Source organism: Lutra lutra, chromosome 7 (genome assembly GCF_902655055.1).
Source record: "Lutra lutra chromosome 7, mLutLut1.2, whole genome shotgun sequence".
NCBI lineage: Eukaryota > Metazoa > Chordata > Mammalia > Carnivora > Mustelidae > Lutra > Lutra lutra.
This window is the reverse complement of record NC_062284.1, coordinates 21,755,161-21,781,424: the sequence shown is the minus strand read 5'-3', so window position 1 is coordinate 21,781,424 and position 26,264 is coordinate 21,755,161. Positions and strand designations below refer to the sequence as shown.

Below are 26,264 nucleotides of genomic sequence, written 5' to 3'. Positions count from 1 at the left end.
TGGACTCAAGGATGCTCGTAGGGACATTGCCCATACTGGCTCCTGTGGCAGAAAATGCCACTTTCAGAGCCTTATTCTGTATTCACCTATCCCGAGAAACCTGGGCCACCACCATTCAGTAGGGACCTTCGGCAAATTGAGAAAAATGGTTTCCAAACACAGCTCCCAGGAGGTGCGACAGACATTTTCCCTGGAGTTTGGAGGGATGGTTGAATTATTAAACAAGATGTTGGCATATGAGCTCCACAGAGTCAAGTTATCTGAATTGATGAGAGAGTCAAACATCCCCAATCCACAAAATGTTAGATTTTGCAAAGGAATAGAGAAATCTTGATTTTGACTCTTTTTTTGGTCTTGAGGATTCTGGCTGGGCTGCCATAACAAAGTACTGTAGACTGGGGACTTAAACAACAAACATTTATTTGCTTCACTGTTCTGGAGATTGGAAGTCCAAGATTGCTGTGTCAGCAGGACTGTTTCTCCTAAAGCCTTTCTCTTCAGCTTGTCTCACCTTGGTCACCTTCTCACTGTGTCCTCATGTGGCCTTTTCCCTTTGTGTCCATCACTGGTATTTCTCCCTCTTCTTATAAGGACACCAGTCACATTGGATTAGGGTCCTACTCTATGATCTCATTTAACTGTAATTACCCCTTTTAAGGGTGCTGTATCCTAATATAACCAGATTGGGGTTAGGGCTTCAACATAGGAATTTGATGGGGAGGGCATGGTACAGTTCATAACAATGATCCATTCTGCTACTTCGTGACTTAAAACAAGACAGCATTGCGTTATCTGCTGTCTCCAAAATAATAGTATGAATAGAATGGGTTAGATGGGGCACTGAAAAATATTCAGGAATGAAATCTTCATGTGAAGATTTCTTCACATCTTCACATCTTCATTGAAGCAGGCCTCTGTAACCCACTGGTGAGACAAAGCAAGTCACTTTGCCTCCTTGAGTCATATTTCTTCACTGGGGAAACAGGGGAAGTGCTATATAGCCTGCATGGATGGGAATATCACAGAAGATATTATTGTGAACCACTGGCATCATTCTGGACATTCCATGGAATCCGAAGGTGCTGTTAAGTCCTTGCCCCCTTTGAGAGGCATTTATCTGAAGGATTCCTGAACATTGTGCTGTAGGACCATGCAACCTTGGATACACAGACTTAACAGTGAGCCAAAGGCCAGATACACTCAGGAGCTTGACACACACTACTTCTCCTGTGAGAACATTATGGAAATTTTCTGTGGGATCTTGAATGAACATCTGACTTCCCATGAAGACTGGATCTGAGGCTGAGCATGCACCCTATGCTTCACCACATCTGCCAGTATTCTAACACAGACTTCCTCATATGTGATCTCCTTCTGCGCCTTATAATCTAGAAAAAAAATTTAATTAAAAACAAATAGATAAAATAAATAAATAAATAAATAAATAGATAGATACCTTTCGTAATAATGAACAGGGGTATATGAGGGACTTCTTAAGGTTGTAAACTAGAACATGGATTTTACAGAGTTACACAGAAATTCCTATCACTGCAGAAATGCTTAAACCAGGATCTGGAGTCAAGGAAAGGGCTGAGGAAGGAGGTCAAGCAGGAAAGGGAAGGCTAGAGTGACTGATCACAATGACAAAGGAGTCCACACAATGGGGCAGGGATGACTTAAAAACAGTTAACTTAAGTTTCCAGATAAAATAGAGCAAAATGCTTTTATGCTTGAAAGAACAACTTTTAAAAAAATAGGTAAAATAAATGAAAAATGGCTTTACAGCAAAGGATAGTAACCCGTAGGAGATGGGAAATGATAGGAGCAACCCCTACAATTGCCTCAAGTTTCCAGATTACAACACAGAGAGGTACAACCCAGGCAGAGTCCAGGAGATTGCCTGAATGGAGGAGACAGAACTGAGATTCCAGAGCAAGGCACATAGAGTACATGCAGCAGAGTACCAGAGAGGAGAGAGCTACAAAAAGTCCTTGAGTGGTCAGCAGAATATGATCAAGGTATGCATGTGAGGAAACTACCAGAGATTGTATAAAGGCCTCCTAAAGGGGCACCTGGGTGGCTCAGTGGGTTAAAGCCTCTGCTTTCGGCTCAGGTCAGGGTCTCAGGGTCCTGGGATTGAGCCCCGCATCGAGCCCCACATCGAGCCCCGCATCAGGCTCTCTGCTCAGCAGGGAGCCTGCTTCTGCCTCTCTCTCTGCCTGCCTCTCTGCCTACTTGTGATCTCTGTCTATCAAATAAATAAATAAAATCTTAAAAAAAAAAAAAAAGTCCTCCTAAAAGGATCAGAGGGAACAGTGCCTACATTCTCATGGGCCAAAAATCATACATTTCCCCCAAACCATATTGGTGGATAATTTATAGGGTATTGGGTAGAATCCTAAGAACAGACTTGCCTCACTTATGGGTGATAATTAACCTTTTATTGAACACTAGATCCTGTCTAGCAAATCTTAAAGCACAACCTTAAAGGATCAAACTGTTTCCATGTAACCTAACAGCAAACTGAGCTCAAGAATATTTTTAGGGGTACCTAGCTAGCTCAGTCAGTAGAGTGCAACTCTTGATCTCAGGGTAAAGAGTTCAAGTCCTATATTGGACATGAAGCCTACTTAGAGAAAAAAAAAGAATATTTATAGGAATACAAAAAGTCCATTATGTAACAGGAAAATATTCACAATGTCAGACAACAATTAACAATAACTAGACATGCAAAGAAGCAGGAAAATGATTTGTGAAAGATAGATAGAAAAGAACATTCCATTGTTACTCTATTCCAGGTGTTCAAGAAATTTAAATAGAGACATAACCCAAATAAAACTTCTAAAAATGTAAATGATAAGCCTAAGACAAAAAATGAAATATACTACCTAAATCAAAGGGCATGTTAAACATTGCAGAAAAACAGATTTGTGAATCTGAAGACACAACAATGGAAGCTATCCAAGAACAAACACATGGAGGAAAAAAATAATCAATGAATGAAAAGAGCATCAGTGAGCTGTGGAACAAAACCTTGAGTGGTCTAATATGTGTGTAACTGGTATTCATAGAGGGGGAAGGGCAGAAAAAAGTATCTGAAGAAATAACAGCTAAAAACATTTCAAATTTGGTAAAAATTATAAAGCCAAAGATCAAAGATGTTAAATTCCAAACACAAGCAATATGAAAAAAGAATACACCAAGGCACATCAAAATCAAATTGCTCAAAACCCATCATAAAGAGAAAATATAAAAAACAGACATGAAAATAGACTTGTCATACACACAGAAGCAAAAATCAGGATGATGGTAAATTTCTCATTAAAGACAAAAACAGATGTAGTGAAAAGAAGGGCCATCTGTACCCCAACGTTCATAGCAGCAATGGCCACAGTCATCAAACTGTGGAAAGAACCAAGATGCCCTTCAACAGACAAATGGATAAGGAAGATGTGGTCCATATACACTATGGAGTATTATGCCTCCATCAGAAAGGATGAATACCCAACTTTTGTAGCAACATGGATGGGACTGGAAGAGAATTATGCTGAGTGAAATAAGTCAAGCAGAGAGAGTCAATTATTATATGGTTTCACTTACTTGTGGAGCATAAGGAATGACATGAAGGACATGGGGAGATGGAGAGGAGAAGGGAGCTGGGAGAAATTGGAGGGGGAGATGAGCCATGAGAGACTATGGACTCTGAGAAACAATCTGAGGGTTTTGAAGGGGTGAAGGGTGGGAGGTTGTGTGGGCCTGGTGGTGGGTATTATGGAGGGCACATATTGCATGGAGCACTGGGTGTGGTGCATAAACAATGGATTCTGGTACTCTGAAAAGAAATTAAAAAAATAAAAAATCTAAAAAAAAACACAAAAAATCAAAAAAAAAAAAGGAAAGCAATAAGACAGGGGAAATCTTTAAAGCACTGAAAGTAAAAACTGTCAACCTAGATTACTACATCCAGAGAAAATATATTTCAAAAATGAAGATATAATAAAGATATTTTCAGACATACAAAGCCAAAATAATTCATTATCACAAAACAAGGAAATCTAACAGGCAGAAGAAAGATAGAAATATGGATCTATACATTGAATGAAGAGACCAGAAATGATAACTACATTGGGTAAATATACAAGATTGTTTCTTATTATTTAAACCCATTTAAAAGAAAGTTGTTTAAACAACAGTAATTGTAATGTACTGTGGAGTTGATAAAATGTATAAAATCATATGGATAACTGTAATAGCACAAAGGCCAGGATAACTAAAAAATATACTTTGTATGGTTCTTATGTTCTACTAAAATTTTTATAAGATCACGTGAAGATATACTGTGATAGGTTAAAGATGCATTCTATAAATCCTAAAGCAACCACCAAACAATAACATAAGTCAACAGATGTTAAATTGTAATCATAAATAACACTCATTTTACCTAAGAAGAAATAGAAAAAAAGAGGAACAAAGTATAAAAGAGATAAAAGAAAAAAATAACAAGATTTAAAGCTAATTTTCCCAATTATCACAGTAACTTTAAAGGGTCTGACCACTCTGATTAAAAGTTCGGGATTAGGGGCGCCTGGGTGGCTCAATGGGTTAAGCCACTGCCTTCGGCTCAGGTCATGATCTCAGGGTCCTGGGATTGAGCCCCGCATCGGGCTCTCTGCTCAGCGGTGAGCCTGCTTCCTACTCTTTCTGCCTGCCTCTCTGCCTACTTGTGATTTCTTTCTCTCTCTGTCAAATAAATAAATAAATAAAATCTTTAAAAAAAAAGTTGGGGATTGGCAGATTAGATTAAATGTTCAAGACCCAACTATATGCTATCTACAAAAAAAAAAAAAAAAAGAAAGAAAGAAAGAAAGAGAGAGAGAAACAGAGAAACCATGTTTTACATATGAAGATACAAATCATTTAAAAGAAAAAGGATAGAAAATTGTAAACCATATTAAAAATAATAGAAACAGTACTAAATTTGCTCAAATATCAGAAATAGTCAATTTTGGATGACAGAATGCTATAAAAAATAAGCTTAATTCACAATGATAAAGAGGTCAGTTAAAGAGGATGTGAAAATCCTAAATATGTATGCAATCACCCATTCAAAATACTTGAAGCAAACTGCAGGGAGAAATAGACAAATCCATAGTTACAGTCAGAGATTTAAATAATTATTAATATTTATTAATTTTTAAGAATTAATAGAGGGACACCTAGCTGGCTCAGTTGGTAGTACATGTGACTCTCAATCTTGGGGTCATGAGTTCAAGCCCCACATTAGGTGTAGAGATTACTTAAAAATAAAATATTTAACAATAAGAATTAATAGAACAAATAACAGGAACTCAGTAACAACACAGAAGACTTTAATAACACAGTTAACCAACTTTTCTTAATTGATATATAAAACATTCCAATAACCAACATCAGAATATTTTTTTTCATGTGCTGCAGAAACAATATTAACCAAGGTAGAACATATTCTGGGTTCTAAAACAAGTCTCAATAAATTAAAAGGATTTAAGTCAAACAAAGTACATTCTCTAGCCATAAACAATTAAACTAGAAACCAGTCATAGATATATATCTGGTGGGAAAAAATCTCTAAATATTGGAAACTAATTTACACATTTATAAATAACACAGAGGTCAAAGAAAAAAAACCAGAATGGAAACTAGAAAGTATAAATGCAAATGAAAACACAACATAGCAAATTTGTGGGCTTCCACTTTAATTACGTTAGAAAAAGAAAAGGTCTCGGGTCAATGACCACAGAGTCCACCAGAAAGAAAAAGGAGCAAACTATAAGGGAATATATACAGAAGAAATGGAATTTAAAAGTAGAAATTAATGTAACAGAAAACCAACCAAAAAAACAAATCGATGAAATCAAAAGTCAATTCTTTTAGAAACTCAATAAACTGATAAACCCCTAGCCAGACTGATCAGAAAGAAAGAAGATGCAGATTACTACCTTCAAGTGACATTACGACAGATTCTATAGGTTCAAAGAAATATATAGACTATAATTAATAATATTATATCAATAAATTTGACAAGTTAGATGAAATGGACAACTTTTTGAAATATATAAACTAGAAACCTCACTCAAGAAGAAACTAAGAGCACGAATTGTCCTCTATCAAGGAAATTAAAATTATACTCAACATCCTTAAAAAGGAAACAAGTAAAAAAATGCTACCAGACCCAAATATCTTCACTAAGGAATTTAAGCAAGAAATAATATTAATTCTACATAAACTACAAACTCTTACATAAAAATCAAAGAGGAAGGAGTACTTCTCAATTCATTCCATGAGACAAGAATTACTCTGATATGAAAACTGGGAGAAGATATTACAAGAAAAGAAAACTACAGAGCAATGCTTTTATGACTATAAACACAAAATCCCTGAACAAAATACAAAGAAATTGAATCAACATGTGAAAAAGAGCAAATGCGTGGCCGGTTTGGATTAATCCTAGCAGTGTATGGTTGATTTAACATCTGAAAATCAATTAATTAATATACCATGCATTCCAGTCATTTCACACCTAGGTATTTATTTACCCAAGAGAAATAGAGGCATATATTCATACAAGAATATGCAAATGAATTTTTATAGCAGCTATATTTGTAAAAGCCAAAAACCTATAAAATCCAAAATCCCCATCAATGATTGAATACACAGAATGTATTATATTCATACAATAGAATATTACTTAGCAATAAAAAAGAATGAACTAGTGATACATGCAACAACATAAACGAATCTCAAAATAATTATGCCAAATAAGAGAAAGAGAATTTTATTTACATTCTACAAAGCACACTTGTGTATAGGGACAGCTATCAAAGGTTGACTAGGGATAGAGGCAGACTGGAGAGGTGAAGGATCGAATGATATAAAGCAGCATGAAAAAAATATGAGGGGATGTCATATATATTCACAATCTTGATTATAGTGATACTTTAACAGGTATATTCATATGTTAAAACATATCTTACTGTGCACTTTAAATGTATTCATATTTTTAAGTGTTAAATATACCTCAATAAAGCTATTTTATTAAGAAAATAATAACAATTTTAAAAAGGCCAGGATACTTTTGGAAATATGTGTTGTGGTGGCCGCATGTTTGCACCAGCCAAAACCTGGCGCCATCAACAACGCACAATGAACACAACACAGAAGCAATATCCTATCTGCTCTGCCCTAGCTGCCTCAGCCTTACCAGCTCTAGTCATGTCTAAAGGTCATCATATTGAGGAAGTTCCTGAACTTCCTTTCATGGCTGAAGATAAAGCTGAAGGTTGCAAGAAGACTAAGGAGTCTGTTTTGCTTCTTAAGAAACTTAAATTATACCAAAAAGGTCTATGATATCAATGGGATGATATAAAAAAAGGTCTATGATATCAAAAAGGAACGATATCAAAGAGGTCTGTGCTTCTCAGTGAATGAGAGCTGTCAAGGGCAAAACAAGAAACCATCATCGTATGCAGCGCAGTGGACCCTACATCACCTACAATGAAGACAACGGTATCATCGAGGCCTTCAGAAACATCCTGGGAATTACTTTACTTAATGTAAGCAACTGAACATTTTGAAACTTGCTCCTGGTGGACCTGTGGGACATTTCTGCATTTGTACTGAAAGAGCTTTCTGCAAGTTACACAATCTGTTGGCACTTGGTGTAAGGCTGCCTCCCTCAAGAGTAACTACAACAGTTGCCTGGGTGGCTTAGTGGGCTAAAGCCTCTGCCTTCGGCTCAGGTCATGGGATCAGGGTCCTGGGATCAAGCCCCACATCGGGCTCTCTGCTCAGTGGGGAACCTGCTTCCTCCTCCCTCTCTGCCTGTCTCTTTGCCTGCTTGTGATCTCTGTCTGTCAAATAAATAAATAAAATCTTTAAAAAAAAATTTTTTTAAAGAGTAACTACAACATTCCCACGTATAAGATGTTTAATACAGACCTTCGCAGAATCTTGAAAAGCCCAGAGATTCAAAGAGCCCTCTGAGCATCATGCAAGAAGATTCATGACAGAGACCTGAAGAAGAATCCACAGAAGAACCCGAGAATCATGTTGAAGCTAAATCCATATGCAAAGACCATGCATGAGAACAACATTTTTTGCCAGGCCAAGAATTACAAACTCTGGATGGATAAGGCAGCAGCAAACTTAGAAGCCAAATCAGATGAGAAGGGGGTTCTAGGCGAGAAGCCCATGGTAGGGAAGAAAGGAAAGAAGGCTACTGGTGTGCAGAAGAAGAAGAAACCTTTGGAGGGAAAAAAGTCGCAACTACCAAGAAACCTGGCTGCAGAAAAGAAACACACCATGGAAGATAAGAATCCTGCTGCCTGGGGCGCCTGGGTAGCTCAGTGGGTTAAGCCGCTGTCTTTGGCTCAGGTCATGATCTCAGAGTCCTGGGACCGAGTCCCGCATTGGGCTCTCTGCTTGGCAGGGAGCCTGCTTCCTTCTCTCTCTCTCTGCCTGCCTCTCCATCTACTTGTGATCTCTCTCTGTCAAATAAAAAAAAATTAAAAAAAAAAAAGAATCCTGCTGCCTAAAAACTTAAATTTATTTATTCCATAAAAGTCAAATCATTTAGACAGCTAATTTTGAATAAAGACCTGATCAAAGACAGTGGGAAAAAGAAATATATCAAATATCCCCAAATTGATCTATAGATTCAACATAATTCCAAACAAAATTCTAGAAAGATTTTTTAAGAAATTGACAAGTTAATATTAAAATTTACATGAAAACACAATAGACTTTTATAAGACTAAACAAGAAAATAATTTGGAAGACTTATTCTACCTGACTTTGAGACTTCATATAATACACTAATCAAGGCAATGTGGATTTGGCATCAAGATAGAAAAGTAGATAAATGGAACACAGTCTATACCTATGTGTATAGTACAGATCTGAGTTCTGACACTGGTCCCAAGACAATTAAATGTGGAAAAAAATATTTTGAATAAAGGATGTTAGAACAATTGGAAAACCATTAGCAATAAAATAAACATCAACCATTATCTCACACCATAAAAAAAATGAACTTCAAATGGATTACACACCTAAAATAAAATCGAAAGCTATAAAACTTCTAGAAGGAAACACAAAGTCTATGTGGTGTTGGGGTAGGGAAAGTTTTCTTAGATGCAACATAAATGTCAAATTGTAAAACAGAAATACATATATACATGCACAAGTAAATAGAATTTAACCAAAACAAAAAAATTTTGCTCTCTAAAGAGCAAAGAAAATTATTAGGAAAACTAAAAGGCAAGCCATAAGTGGAAAGAAAATATTTGCAAAAATGTATCAGGCAAAGGACTGATATTCAGAAAACAGAAAGAGTTCTTACAAAACAATAACAAAAACAAACTAATAATAATGTAAGGAAAATATCTGAACAGGTACTTCACAAATAAAAAAAAATAAATAGCCAATAATTACATAAAAATATGCCAATGATATTATTTTTTCAGGGAAACACAAGTAAAAGCCACTAAATAAGATAACATTCCATTAGCATTAGATCACTAAATGTTATAACAAAAAAGTTAAAATTAAAAAAATACTGACTTTATCAGTGTTATGAGAATATGAATAAATTGAGATATTCATGTGCTGGTGGGAATATAAAATGATACAGCTCCTTTGGAAAACAATTTTATGGTTTCCTAAAAATGTAAACATACAGCTACCATATGAGCCAACATTCTACTTATGGTTATTTATCCAAGAGGGATAAAATCATATGTTCACACAAAGATCTATAGATAAATGTATACCACATTTTTATCTGTAATAACCAAATACTGGAAATAACTCAAATGCCCTTTAACAAGTGAATGGATAATAATTTGTGGAATATCTATACAGTGGAATATTATTCAGTAACTCATGCAACACAAGTGACAGTCAAAATAATTATGATGAGTGAAAAAAGCAAGGTAAAACAAAAATTGTAAATGTATATATAAATTCAAGAAAATGTAAACTGAGGGTGCCTGGGTGGCTCAGTGGTTAAAGCCTCTGCCTTCGGCTCAGGTCATGATCCCAGGGTCCTGGGATCGAGCCTCACATCGGGCTCTCTGCTCGGCGGGGAGCCTGCCTCCTCCTCCTCTCTCTCTGCCTGCCTCTCTACTTGTGATCTGTCTGTCAAATAAATAAAAAAATCTTTAAAAAAAAAAAAGAAAAAAGAAAATGTAAACTGATATGCAGCGACTGAATGAAATTAGTGGTTGCATGGGGATAGTGATGGAGAGAAAATTTTGAGGGTAATGAAAAATTTTTTATTTAATTCGTGATAGTGGTTTCATAGGTATATGTATTTATGTCAAAACTGACTGTAAGGGGTGTCTGGGTGGCTCAGTCAGTTGAGTGTCTGCCTTCAGCTCAGGTCATGATTCCAGAGTTCTGGGATGGAACCCCACACTGGGATCCCTGCTCAGTGGGGAGCCTGCTTCTCTCTTTCCCTCCTGATGCTCCTCCCTGCTTGTGCTCTTTCTACCTGTCAAATAAATAAATAAAATCTTTAAAAAAAACAAGAAACTGACTGTAAGTACATGTATGTTAGCATACTTCAGTTTCATTTCAAGTACATGTACTTTAATATACTTCAATTATTCTTCAATAAGAAAACAAAATTCTATTCATAAAAGTAACACAAAGAGCTCCCAATGGTCAAAGTGGAACAATTAGAGAAACAAAACAATTCTGGATCATAGCCAAACATATGAAATGCATCCATGTGTCCACACAGACTTAAATGAATTAATTATTGGAAGAGAAGAGAAAAATACTCTATGTAGAAGAATTCCAAATAATTTATGTAGATACTCTACCATCACAGAAGTGCAATATGGCTCTCCACTCCTTATGTGTAGAAGGTACAAAGTAAATTTCTTCTAAAAAGTACAGTATGAAGAGAGAAAAAAAAAACAGTAACTTTTAGTGGAGAAACCTGACAAATGCTACTTTAGCCTGGTGATCAAGGTCAACATTAACAGTGATAAACCATGTTGACATTATGTACCCTTGATAAGATACAATGAGAATGGTACTTAATCTCTGTGCTTTTTCTTTCAAAAAACCCATAACCCCATTCTATTTGGGAGGAAAAATAAAAACAGACAAGTTGCAATAGCGAATCATGCTATAAAATACTTGGTACTCAAAACAGTCAAAGTCATGAAAAACAAGGAAAGTCTTAGAAACTATCACAAGCAAGAGAAACTTAAGGAGACCTGAAAATTGAATATAATGTGGTATCCTGTGATCCCAGGGGATCCTAGAACTAAGAATAAATAAATAAACTATGGACTTCAACTAAAAATAATACACCAATATCTGCTTATTTATAGGAAATGCTTCATTAATATAAGACATTAATAATAGAGAAGGCTGAGTTTGTAGTGTATGGGAACTATAGTAATTCATGTGTTTAAAATGAACTCATAAGTAAAAATGAATGATAACGAAAGCACAACATATCCAAGTGCAGGGATTGCTGCCAAGTATGTATCTAGAATAATATTAATCAGTTTAAATATTATATAAAGTGCTTTTTAAGTTACAAAAAAATAAATAAAATCTAAATTAGGTGGAAGGAAAGGAACAATACTGATAAGGGCAGAAATCTATGAAACATAAAATGGACAATGGAAAAAGCTAGCTCTATGAAAAGATTTTAAAAATTATAACCCCTGTAAGATAGATCAAGACAAAAAAAGTGAAAAACAAAAATTACTAATATCAGTAAGGAAAGAGACATCCCTATAGATCCTACAGACATAAATGAGACAATAAGGTAATATTATCAACTTTTTTTTTTTTTGCAAACAAATTCAACTAAGATGAAACTCTTTGCAAGGTAAAAAAAAATACATAACAAGAAATATAATGTCTGGAATTATAGGATTAGATGGTATTTCTAATTTTTTTAGGAACCTCCACATAAATATAAAGAACAAACCAGTGGTTGTCAGAAGGAAGGGAAGGATGAGTAAACTGGATATGGCATCACAGGAGCTAGAACAAAGCAAAACATATGTTTAACACTTTAATTCGGTATAATACTGAATTTCCAAGCCAATGTATTCAGACAAAAAAAAAAAAAAAAAGGAAATAATGGAAATAAAAAAATAAAATTGCCTTTACCCACAGATGACACAATAACCTTTGTAGAAAACCCTAAGGAATCCATGACAAGAAGAAGGAAAAAAAAAAAAAACCCACTAATAATTGAATTTAGCAAGGTTTCAGTACACAAAGTCAATATACAAAATCAAAATCAAATGTACTCTTAATACCAACAACATTCAGGGGCACCTGGGTGGCTTAGTGGGTTAAAGCCTCTGCCTTTGGCTCAGGTCATGATCTCAGGGTCCTGGGATAGACTAGCCACCCCCACCCCCATGTCAGGCTTTCTGCTCAGCAGGGAGCCTGCTTCCTCCTCTCTCTCTGCCTGCCTCTCTGCCTACTTGTGATCTCTGTCTGTCAAATAAATAAATAAAATATTAAAAAAATACTAACAACATTCAATTGAAAAATTAATGTTTATACACCACTTATAGTAGTTAGGGATAGTTATAAATACTAATGGATAATTTTTTTAAAATATGTATAAGATATATATGCTGAAAGCTATATTACATTTTTTAAAGAAAGTAAAGAAAACCTTAATAAATACATTATATATCATATTAATAGGTTGGAAGATTCAATATATTTAAGGTGGCATTTTTTCCTTCAAAGTAATCTGTAGAATTAAAGGCAACTCCAATAAAAATCCTAGCAGTATTTTTGTAGAAATTAACAAATAGATTCTCAAATTATAAAGAAATCCAAAAGACCTAGGATGGGCAAAATAAAATCTTTAATTAGAAAAAAGATTTTCCAGGACAATAAGAATGTTTTATTTCTTAATAGGGATGCGGGTTAAATGGGTTTATACATTTGGCAAAATGCACCGAAATATATATGTATGAACCAGCACAATATTTACACTGTATATAAAGTGTACCTATAAAAATTAAATGACCAGTAACAAAAAAAACGAACCCCCAGATGGCTTAATAGCACATTATGCTAAATAAGTAGTAAGTAATTTTCATTTTGTTCAGATTGTTTCAAATATATAGAGTCCACACTTCTTGGAGTAGACATGAATGTTATACAAATAGCCTTGTTGCAGGTACTTGGTGGAGTGCAAGTTTTACCATCTTGGAAATCAGGCTAGATTATGCTAGTTTGTCAACTTGTGGCAATGCCACAGATAGGGAACATCCTCACTTGATCTTCTCCCTCTCCTCTCTCACCAGTTCTCCTTGTTGGCCAAACCCAATAAGAAGCTTGAGAGTAAGCAAGCCCTTTGATACAGATGGGCTTCTTTGGGCACAGGGCAGCATACAGAAAGACAGAGAGGATGAGCACAGATGCCCTGAGATATAGCAAGAACTAGAAATTGACAGTTGCATTAAACCTCTTGAGAGGTTTAGCCTCCTTGGTTATGTCATACAACCCAGCCAATCCTGATATCTTCCAATTAATTTTATGGATTTAGTATAACTTTGATACTGAAAACAGGGAGATAATAAGAGAGAAATATTATAAGCCAATCTTACTCATGCATGTAGATGTCATTATCCTAAACAAAACATTAGTAAAAGAGATCTAACAATGCATGGGTTAACATTAGGAAAACTATTACATATTAAAGGAGAAAAACAAATTCAATGAAGACAGAAAAGATAATTTTTTTTAATGTCAACACCAGAAAGCAGACCAGTGGTTGCCTGGGAGAGAAGAGGGAAGAACAGGGAGGACACAAGGAAGGAACTATAAAGAACCACAAGGAAATTGGGGGTGATGGAAATATTAATCATCTTGGTCATGGTGATGATTTTTTGACTATATGCATATGTCAAAACTGGTCAAATTGTACTCTTTGAGTGTGTTCAGTTTATCTTAGGTCAATCATATCTCAATAAGACTGTTTTAAAAAGACATACCTGATAAACATTTTTAGTACAAAAAGAAATAGAAGGAATTACCTTTAGGCCACCTTTATCTTTCTTTCAATTCCTCATAGTTCTTTTTTTTTTTTTTTAGATTTTATTTATTTATTAGAGAGAGAGAGAGAGAGCATGAGCACAGGCAGACAGAGTGGTAGGCAGAGGCAGAGGGAGAAGCAAGCTCCCCGCTGAGCAAGGAGCCCAATGTGGGACTGAGCCGAAGGCAGCTACTTAACCAACTGAGCCATCCAGGAGTCCCAATTCCTCATAGTTCTTAAAACTGCACTGGGGTATTATCTCTTGATGGTTTGTCCCCACCCTTTCCAACACTGGTATTTGTGAGATTATTTTATCTCCTAAGTTGGTTGCACATGTTGTTCAAGTGTTTTCAGCTTATTACCTTAGTTGTTCTGTTTTTATCAGGGGATTCAGGGAAATTCGAAATCTATGCTGCTGACTTCTTCCCAGTCTCCTCTGCTCAGCTGGTAGTTTTTATTGGGGACCCAGGGTCAAAGGGTCAAAGACACACCTGTCAGTGGCATCTATATATGACCTCTCCTGTTCTGAGGATGACTACAGTGCAGGGTCGCATCTCTGTCCCTTCCAACACATTGAGGATGGGAGAGGATATGTCTTGTTTCCTCACCCGCTAGGATTTTCACTCACATGAAATGTTTTATTTCTATTTCTTTGAATTGGGGGTAATTTTACAATTCTTTTGGCCTCTCTTTCCTACCCCAACCCTCAAGCAATACTGCACCATGGTGATGGTGGCAGCAGATGTAATTGAGGCCAGGCAGGCACTTAAAATGCTGATATAGTTGACCTTTCTCTCTGACTAGAAGAGGTGTGTTCTCAAGAGTGTGAAGAATGTCTCTGTTGCTTTTTTTTCTTTTGCTATGCTCCTGCAACTTGGCCCTGAATGGAGATGTAGTTGTGAGAAGTGTGTGGCAGAACGTGGAGGTTAGAGTCCTAGTTTTACAGCTGGAAGACCCCAGAATGTTGGACAGAGTGAAGAAGACTGAAGAGAAGGGAGAGCAAGAGAGTAAATTCATAAAGTTGTATATGAATTCCTGAATAGTTCCATATCTACCTATAACAAAACTCTGAATTTTTCTTTAAAAACAAAAAAACCCTCCATGTGCACACAGTTTTGCTGGTGAAACTACAAAGTATTCAAAGAAGAAACAGTATAAATTCCACACAGTTACTTCCAGAAAGTATATTTTTTATGAGATAACTATTACCCTGATGCCAAAGTGAAGTCAAAGATAGTACAAGAGAACAATGAACCAATATCCTTATGAAGATAGATGCAGAATTTCTCAACAAAGTACTGACAAATTGATTACAACAAACCATAAAAAAGAAAAAAAAAGCACGATGACAAAGCTGGATATATCCTAGGAATGCAAGGCTGGTTCAATATTCAAAAACAGAAACATAATCCACCATATTAACAGACTAGTGAAGAAAACTACATTACCCTCTAAATCGACTCAAAAGAAACATCTGTCAAAATTTGATATGCACTCATAACACAAACAGTCAGCAAACTAAGACTAAAAGTGACCCCACCACCACCAACAACACCTGCCAAGGGCATCAACAAAAAGCCTTCAGCTAACATCACACTTAATGTTGATAGATTTATTTTTTTATTTTATTTTTTTGGTCCAAAGATCAAAAATAAGGCGAGGATGTCCACATTTATCTCTTTTATTCATTTTCCTACTAGAAGTTCTTGTTAGTACAATTTGTGAGGAAAAAAAATAAATGGCATATGGATGGGAAAAGAAGAAGAAAACTGTTCCTATTAACAGAATATAATATTATCCATACATAAAATCCAATTGAATTTATAAAAAAAAACAAGAAGAAATAATAAGGCTGTAGGATGTAAAGTCAACACACAAAAGTCAATCATATTTCTGAATAATAGCAATAAACAATGAAAATGGGAACTTTTGAAAATTCACAATACCTTTAAAAAATTATTTTGAAATACTTACAAATAAGTTTACCAAACCATGTAAGGACCTTGATATTACCAAACATTGATGAAAGAAATCAAAGAAGAAATAAATAGACTTATTATGTACATACATAGAGCATATCAGTTCTCCCCAGACTGATCTACAAATTTAACTCCATTCCAATCAAAACCTCATTGAGTGTTTTTGTAGATACAGATAAGCTTGATTCTGAAAGTTATATAGAAAGGCAAAGGAACAGGGCACCTGGGTGGCTTAGTCAGTTAAGCGTCTGCCTTTGGCAGGGAGCTGGACCAACGGTCCAGGGATTATGTGCTTCATCGAGGTCCCTGCCAATGTCTGGCTCCTCCTTCAGTGGGGAGCCTGCTTCTCCCTCTCCCCCCTTCTTGTGCTCTCTCTTGCACTTTATCTCTCTCTCTCATAAATAAGTGAAGTTTTTAAAAAAAAAAAAAAGCAAAGGAAGTAGTAAAGCCAAATATTTTTGAAAAGAAGAACAAAGTCATAGGATTCACAGCATTTTATTTTTAAAATTAATATAGAACTACAGTAATCAAAGAAGGTGAAGGGATATAATAATCAATGCAACATAAAATACATAAATTAATCCACACAATTGATTTTTGACAAAGGTACAAAGGTCATTCAATGCAGATAGGAAAGTCTTCAACAAATGTTGTTGAAAAATTAGGTATCGACACAGAAAAAAAACATACCTGGACCAAATCTTCACACCTATTATAAAAAATTAATGAAAAATAGATGATATATAAATATAAAATGCAAATCTATAAAACTTTTTGAAGAAAACATAGAGGATATTTGTTACATGGAGTTAGACAAAGAGTACTTAGGTATCTCACCAAAAATCTGAGCCATAAAATAAAATAAAAAATCCTAAATCAGACTTCATCAAAATGGAAAATGTTTGTTTTATGAAAAAGAAAACCTCTTAATAGAATGGATAGATAAACTAAAGAATGGAAGAAAATGTTTACAAATCATATATTTGATAAAGGACTTGTATCCAGAATTTATAAAGAACCCTCAAAACTTAACAGAAGTAAAATAATACCATAAAAATGAATTCAAGACTTGAACAGAAAATTGACCAAAAAGAATAGAAAGATGGCAAATAAGCACATAAAAAGAGGCTCACCATCATTAGCCATTAGGGAAATACATGTTACAACCATAATGATAGGGAGACATATGGTTTGGGGTCTAGTGTGTAAAGAACTTGCAAATCATTGTTGTCTCTACAGTAAGAACTGGACAAACGGAAAAGCAGTGACTTTTCCTGGACCCCTTATAAAATTGGTGTTGCAGGAAAAACTACCACCTGGAAATCTGAGAAGACAGGTGAATCTAGAAAGTCACACTGAGATCTGCTTACCTGGAGAAGCTACTGAAGCCACACACTGGTAGAACGCCTAAACGATAATTTTGACAAATTACAAGAGGCTGAGTGTGGACCAGTTTGAAAGTGAGAAACTCCTGGGGGCCCAATCTTAGGAGGACTTCCACACTTTAATGTACATTACCTCTAGAAACCTTGCCAGGTTCTCACAATGCAGGTCCAAAGAAGATTCCCTTTTGGCATTCACAGGGAGAGAAAGACTAATTCTTGTGAAATATACCAGAGACTTTTCCATAAAAGAAGCATGCTTTCCAGGGGGAAAGCTTTTATTGGAGCCCTGTCCCACTACCATAAAAAAGGAAAGTCCTCTCAATCCACCCCCTGTAGCCTGCCTGTCTTACCTAAGGCATGAGGGAAGAGGAATCAATAGAAGAAGAAATACCTGTCAAGGTCACAGGGCAGAGAAACATGTGTACTAAAAGACTCAATATAATTGGAAGATTATGAAACACTTTCCTTCACCCATACCTTACCACTATGCTGACAGGGTTCAAGGATACTAACAGTGGGTAACAGATAAAAGAGCTGCACAACACGGATTCTTTGAGGAGGAGTCCTTAGGGAAGCTCAAAGTTAAGAGAGAAGACAACAAACAAGGACAACAGAAAAATTTGAGGCCTCTGGTAACCTACAACCACAGTTGTAAAAACAGAGCATCAATCCTACCCATATTAACATCAATCCTCATTGTACTGGACAATTTACCTCAGTTCTCATTACCCAATAAAAATTTACAAGTCATCATAAAAGAGGAGGAGAACACCATCTTCCATTGTGTATATATACCACATTTTCTTTATCCATTCATCAGTCAATGGATATGTGGGCCCTTTCCATAATTTGGCTATTGTTCATAATGGTGCTATAAACATCAGGGTGTATGTACTCCTTTAAATTAGTATTTTTGTATCCTTCGGGTAATACCTAGGATGACAATTGTTTTATCTCGAGTAGTTCTATTTTTAACTTTTTAAGGAATGCCCATACTATTTCTCAGTGGCTACACCAGTTTCCATTCCTACCAATTGTACAAGAGGATTCCCCTTTCTCCTCATCCTTGGCAAACCTGTGTTGTTAATTTTAGCCATTCTGACAGGCGTGAGGTGATATCTCATTGTAGTTTTGATTTGTATTTACCTGAAGATGAGTGATGTTGAGCATGTTTTCACATATCTGTTGGCCATCTGTATGTCTTCTTTGAGAAAATGCCTACTTATGTCTTCTGCCCATTTTTTAACTGGAATATTTGTTTTTTGGGTGTTGTTCTAAAAATTCTTTATAGATTTTAGATGCTAATCCTTTATCAGATATGCCATTTGCAAATATCTTCTCCCATTCCGTAAGCTGCTTTTTAGTTTTGTTAATTGTTTTCTTCACTATACAGAAGCTTTTTATTTTTTATGAAGTCCCAATAGTTTATTTTTGCTTTTGTTTCCCTTGCCTCAGGACAAATATCTAATAAGAAGTTGTTGTGGGGGCGCCTGGGTGGCTCATCGGGTTAAAGCCTCTGCCTTCGGCTCAGGTCATGATCCCAGGGTCCTGGGATCAAGCCCCACATCGGGCTCTCTGCTCAGCAGGGAGCCTGCTTCCCTTCCTCTCTCTGCCTGCCTCTCTGCCTACCTGTGATCTCTGTCTGTCAAATAATAAATAAAATCTTTAAAAAAAAAAAGAAGTTGTTGTGGCTAATGTGAAAGAGGTTACTGCCTGTGTCCTCCTCTAGGATTTTAATGGTTTCCTGCCTCACATTTTGGTGTTTAATCCACTTTGAATTCATTTTCGTGTATGATGTGAAGAATATAACTAAGCCATCAAAAAGAATGAAAGCTCACCATTTGCAACAACGTGGATGCAAATAGAGAGTATTATGCTAAGCAAAGTTAAGTCGGTCAGAAAAAGACCAATACCATATGATTTCACTCATTTGTGGACTTTAAGAAACAAAACAAATGAACATACAGGGAGAAAAAAAAAAACAAGAAACAAACTCTTCACTGTAGAGAACAAATTGATGGTTACTGGAGGGGAAGTGGGTGGGGGATGGGTTAAATAGGTGATGGGTATTAGGGAGGTCAATTGTTGGGATGAGCACAGGTGTTACATGTGCAAGAATCACTAAATTCTGCACCTGGAACTATTATTACACTATATGAAAACTAGCAGGAATTTAAATAAAAACTTGGGAAAAAAAGAGAGGCAAACCTAGAAGCAGACATTCAACTATAGAGAAGAAATGATGGTTACTGGATAGGGGTGGGGGGGCTATTTAAAAAATGAAAAACAGGGGCGCCTGGGTGGCTCAGTGGGTTAAAGCCCCTGCCTTCAGCTCAGGTCATGGTCCCAGGGTCCTGGGATGGAGCCCCGCGTCGGGCTCTCTGCTCAGCGGGAAGCCTGCTTCCTCCTCTCTCTGCCTGCTTCTCTGCCTACTTGTGATCTCCATCTGTCAAGTAAATAAATAAAATCTTTTTTAAAAAAATGAAAAACAGAAAAACAATAGAGAAAATTAAAAGAGAAAGAAGCCAATGCTGGTTCTTTGCACAGATCACTCGAATTTGTAAAACTGAGGGGCACCTTGGTGGCTCAGTGGGTTAGGCCTCTGCCTTCTGCTGGGGTCGTGATCTCAGGGTCCTGGGATCAAGCCCCGCACCAGGCTCTCTTCTCAGCAGGGAGCCTGCTTCCTCCTCTTTCTCTCTCTGCCTGCCTCTCCACCTACTTGTGAACTCTCTCTGTCAAATAAATTAAAAAAAAAAAAAAAAGAATTTGTAAAACTGTGCCAGGCTTACCAAGAAAAAAAGATACAGGGCACAGTGTAACAATATCAGAAATGAAAGAGATTTCATCCCTCCTGACTTCATGAACATTAAAAAAAATAAAGAATGACAATCAACAACTATATACCCACAAATGTGAATGTTTTGAAGAGATGAATCAATTCCTTTAAAGACAACTACCAAAATATATGCAAAAACAAGTAGATAAACTAAATGAGTCTGTATTTATAAAGAAATTGAATCAACAATTAATAGCTTTCCAAAATAATCACTGACCTAGATGGTTTCAATGTGAATTTTACCAAAGGTTTAAATTTAAAGAAATTATACTAATTTTTTACAATCTCTTCCCGAAGTTAGAAACACAAGGAGCACTTCCTAACTCATCCTATGAGTCCAGCATTACCCTAATATCAAAACAAGATATAGATTTTACAAGAAAGGAATACTACGAACCAATATCTATCATAAACATAGACATAAAAAATCTTGACTAACAAAACAGCAAACTGAATCTAGCATTGCAGGGTGCCTGGGTGGGTCTTTCTGTTAAGCGTCAGCCTTCAGCTCTGGTCATGATCCCGGGGTCCTGGGATCAAGTCCTGCATGGGGAATCCCTGCTCAGTGGGGAGTATGCTTTTCTCTTTCCCTTTGCCCTCCCCCTGCCCATGCTGTCTCTCACTCTCGCTCTCAAATAAGTAAATGAATCCAGCACTGTATAAAAACAATTACATACCCCAACCAAGTAGGATTTAACCTGCTTATGCAAGACCGACTCAACATTCAGACATCAAATCCATCACATCAATAAGCTAAATAAGAATTATCATGTGATCATGGGGCGCCTGGGTGGCTCAGCGGGTTAAGCCGCTGCCTTCGGCTCAGGTCATGATCTCAGGGTCCTGGGATCGAGCCCCTTATCGGGCTCTCTGCTCAGAAGCCTGCTTCTTCCTCTCTCTCTGCCTGCCTCTCTGCCTACTTGTGATCTCTCTCTGTCAAATGAATAAATAAAATCTTTAAAAAAAAAAAAGAATTATCATGTGATCATATCAATAGATGCAGAAAAAGCATTTAACAATATTCAACACCAATTCATTAAAAAAAAAAGCTTTCAGCAAACTAGAAATAGAAACTTCCTCGATTTGATAAAGAATATGCAACAAAAACCCTAAGTTAACATTATACTTAATGGTGAGAAACTGGATGTTCCGCCCTAAAATCAGGCACCAGGCAAGGATATTCTCTTTCATCACTCTTATTCCACATTATATTGGAAGTCCTGACTAGTTCAAGAGGACAAAAAAAAGACAATAAAATCTATACAGATTGAAAAGGAAGAAATAAAACTGTCTCTATTAGTAGATGACAATATTCTATGTAGAAAATCCCAAAGAATCTTCAAAAATACTCCTGGGGCAAGTATAGCATGGTTGCAAGATATTCAAGGTCAATATAAAGTATCAACTGCTTTCCTATATTCCAGCAATAAATAATTGAAATTAGAAATTAAGAAAAAAATTCATTTACAATAACTCCAAAAATACTTACATGTAACTCAAAATATTCATAGAACTTTTATACAGAAAACCATAAAACATTGCTGAAAAATTAAAAGAAGATCTAAATGAATGGATAGATATTTTATATCCATGGATTGGAGGACAAAATCTTGTTAAGACATAAATTCTTCTAAACTTGATCCATAGATCAATGGAATCTCAATTATAATCTGAACAAGCTATTTTGTAGAGATCTACAAATTAATTCTAAAGTTTATATGAAAGGGGGATGGGGTAACTGGGTGATAGACATTAAAGAGCTTGAAGTAATGGGTATTGTATGCAACTGATGAATCACTGAAGTCTACCTCTGAAACTAATAATACAGTATATATTAAATTGAATTTCAATAAAAAATTAAAGTTTATATGAAAAAGCAAAAAGAGCTACAATAACCAACATAATACAGAAGAATGACACTAGCCAACTTCAAGACTTACTATAAAACTACAGTGATCAAGACAGTCTGATATTATTGGTCAAAAAATAAACATATGAATCAATGCAACAGAATATACCAACATAGCGGTAGTCAGCTGATTCCTGACAAAGAAGCAAAGGAAATTCAGTGGGGAAAGAATAGTTTTCTCGAAATGATGCCGAAGCAACTGAACATCCAAACGCCAAAACAAAACAAGCAAAAAAAAAAAAAAAAAAAAAGCAACAACAACAAAAAAAGCAACCCACCAAATGAGATAGACCTTATACCCTCACAAAAATTAAGTATAAATGGATCATGCACCTAAATGTAAAATGTAAAACTATAAAATGTGAAGAAGAAAACATACTTAAATCTATGTGACTTTGGATTTGGTGATTTTTTTTTGATATAACACCAAAAGTATGATTCTTGGAAGAAAAAAAACGCTAAGTTAGACTTTTATTAAAATTAAAAACTTCTGCTCTGCAAAAGACACTATTTAGAGAATGAAAAACAAGCCTCACACTGGCAGAAAATATTTGCAAAACACACATATCCTATAAAGTACTTTTATCCAAAATACACAAAGAACTCTTAAAACTCAAAAATAAGAACATTTAAAAACCTAAATTAAAAATCAGCAAAGGATGTGAACAGATTCCTCATCAAAGAAGATACACAGCTAGCAGATAAGCATATGAGAAGATGTTCAACATCATTTTTATAAGAAGATTGAAAATTAAAATGACAATGACATATGACTCCACAACTATGAAAATGTCATATATTCATGTATATACATATATATGTATAAATTATACACATATATATCAAATATATTTTATCATATCAAGGATGCAGGAAGGTGAGACTCTATATTGCTAGTGGTTATGAAAATGGTGTACACACTCTGGAAAACCGTAGGATTCCTCTAATGTTAAATGAGTTTTTCCATTGATACTCCAAGGTATTTACCCAACTAATTTGAGAACTTTTGTGCATACAACATTCTACATGCAACTGTTTGAAGAATGTCTATTCACAATCGCCAAAAACTGGAAATCTCCCAAATATCCTTCAGTGGTTGAATAAACAAAATGTGGTACAAAGAATGGCATAGCATCCAACAATAAAAAGAACCATTGATACACACAACAACATGGATGAATCTCAAAGGCATAATGGTGAATGAATAAAGTCAGACTCAAAATGCTGCATATGGCATAATTTCATATACATAACATTCTCAAAAAGGCAAAACTATGGCCAATGTCTGTGTATTCGAGTTTGGGGAGGGTTTGGCTATAAAAGGACAAGACAGAATTCTTTGGGTGATGTATCCTAATTGTGTTGGTGGCTACAAGAATCCAAACAAGTGTTTAAACCCCTCCCTCCTCAAAAGGTCAATTTTACTGTGTATCAATTTAAAAAGTCAAACAAATTATTAAACAATTACTAAACATATATGTAATGTTCAAAACTAAGCAAAATGTCCTAAACTAAGTAAAATAGCAGTTGTCAAGAAAAGCACGAGGATGGTATTAACTAACCTGTAACTTAACGCATTGTTTGGGAGGAAGGGCGTGGTTACACCCACAGAGTGATGTGAGAGTGAAAAGAAAGCAGTGGACAGGCCTTGGTATCAGCGACAGGAACCAAAGGAAGTGGTGGCATGAAGAAGTATTAAGAGGAAGGCAAGAATGGGGAAAGGTCAGAACACGAATTTAGGAAGCAAAAGGAGCAACTTCGCATTAAAGAGATGCATTGGCCAAGCAGGGCTTGGAATTGGAGCCGAGACAGGATGGGTGAGACAAAGTTTGGGAAGAGTGAGCAGGGCGAAGAAGTGAGAAGGGTGGAAGCACATAGTGTGAGGGTGCAGAAAGCAAAGGCAGGCTATTTAAGCAGCTTCTCCTGCAGTCCCCCAAGTCGCCAAGGGGCACCGAGAAGAGCGAACACTCCTGCGCGGGAGTAACGTGCACTCTTCCTGGAGGTCCCGCGCGCGGTGCAGATCTTAGCCGCGGGCGCGCGCGCTCCGAGGCTAGATCTGGAGGCGCGGGGGGGTGGGGGGGAGCGGGGGCGGGGCGCGGCGAGCGCTCGTCCACGAGAGGCGGGGGCGGGGCGCGGCTGCGGCCGGTGACGTCAGGGCAGGGCGCGCGCCGGACGGCTGCGGGCGGAGCCGGGAGGCGGGCGCTGCGCGCGGCCGCGGGCGGAGCGGAGGGGCGCAAGGGGCGGAGCGGAGCGCGGGAGGAGGCGGGGGAGGAGAGGCCCCCGAGACCGCGAGCGGCAGCTGAGGAGGGGGCCGCGGAACCCGAGCGCGAGCAAAACAGCTGATCTGATTTTCCTTTAAAGCGAGAGAAAATGGAAGTCGGGTAGGGGCAACTGCAGCGCTGCAGGCTGGCAGAGCGGAGCGGCGCGGCGCGGCAGGTGAGACGGCGCTGGCCGCGGTGCTGCTGGCGGCGGCGGGGCTGGGGCCGCGGACCGGGCAGGTGCGCTGTCGGAGCGCGGGCGCAGGGTCCCTCCGCGCTTCGCGGAGAGGCAGGTGGGCTCAGAGGCCGGGCGACCCTGGGACCAAAGCGCGAAGGCACAGGGGGCGCGGGGGTCGCGGGCTCCACGCAGGGCTCGCGACGCGCTGCATTGCGGGCTCCGCTCTGGACCCCGCGGGCGCCGCGGGCGCCGGCTCCGGATCGGCGCGCGTCTCCCAGGCAGGGCGCGGCGCTCTGGCTGGGTCCGGGCCGGCGTCTCCTCCGGGCCCCTTAGCTGTCTGCACTGGAACGTGATGACAGGCGTGGGAGGACCGCCTCCCCCCACCCCGAGTCCGTGTGGGCGCTCCGGGGGTCCCGCGGCGTCGGCCGACTCCCGGGCACAGCGGGGCCCAGGAGCAGCGCGTGAGGCCGCTAGCCGGTGCCGGGGCTGTGGCTGCGTGGGCCACTGTGGCCCGGCGCACAGCTTGCTCCCTTGCTCCTCTGGCTCTGGCTGGACAGCAGGGGAACCGTTAATGCAATTTGGCTGTAAACCGGAGGCCTTCCCTAGTATCTTCTCACTGGAGGGGAAAAAATTGCATCTGCTGTGCTTTAAGTGCTCCTTTAAATTTGAGAGATGTCAGTGATGTCATCATTAACAAAAACTTTCCTTCATTGGACACAACCGCTCAAGTGTACCCTCCTCCCGGTGCAGCTATTGCAGTCCTTTGAGAAGCTTTGTAAGAGAATGGATTTGCCTTTGCTTTCTAAACTCAACAGTATTGCACAAGTGAAAACGATATTTATTTTTATTTATTGGCTTGAGAATCAATAGATTTGAGAGTAGCTGAAAGGAAACTTGTTAGATCCCAGCGGATCTGGGAATCGCTTCATCCACACCAAAAGGATCAAGAGGAAAGTGTCATGCATGACACTTACATGCTTATTGGCTTGCCTTGTCTTTTTAAATGAAAGTGAGCTGTGAGATTAAAAGAAAAATTGAAAGGATATTATATTTGATGTAACACATGATGTGTTCAGGAAAAAGTGGACAGTGTGGCCTAAATTTTTACAGGCCTTGATGGCTTCAGGAAAATCTGTAGCCCTTCTCCTTTCAGCACCCCTACCCCCTCCAGGATGGGTCTGGGAGCAGCCTGCCCTAGGGAAAGGAGTGGCTCCTTCTGTGGGGCCCTCCCTGCCTTTCATTTTCTTACTGTAGCAGCTGGTGTGTCCCACCATCCTTTAGGCCAATTCAGCACCCAGGGGGAGTGGAGAAGACTGCAGAGCCTGGAGACCTACCTGCAGGGCACATCAAGTTCTGGGGGAATTTTGCCCCTAAATGCAAGCAGCAAGCCATCATTATTGTGTGTGTGTGAGTGTTCCATTAGTACTGATTGTTATGGGAACAAAAGTGAGCAAGTTCCCAAGACAGTCTGAATATCTACTTAAGCCTATCCTATTGAAAGGATATTCAATAAGGGACAAAAGTATTGACATTTTTGTATTTAATAATTCATGATCACCCCTAATTGCTTAAAATAAACATGCCTTAAATTATTAGTGTGATCATATTGGCTCTGTAAAGAAGTTAATACCATATGCCATGTAAA

General features: G+C 37.7%; 1 protein-coding gene and 1 pseudogene across 1 annotated transcript in view; both read left to right on the top strand.

Moving 5' to 3' along the window:
• Positions 1-1,904: 1,904 nt before the first annotated feature.
• LOC125104367 (60S ribosomal protein L4-like) lies at positions 1,905-24,526 on the top strand (annotated as a pseudogene).
• The window catches only part of OTUD7A (OTU deubiquitinase 7A), a 358,018-nt gene continuing 356,201 nt past the window's right edge, over positions 24,448-26,264 (top strand). The window contains exon 1 of the mRNA XM_047738332.1: positions 24,448-24,619. The gene's annotated coding sequence lies outside the window, so the exon portion shown is untranslated. The remainder of the gene's footprint in view (positions 24,620-26,264) is intronic.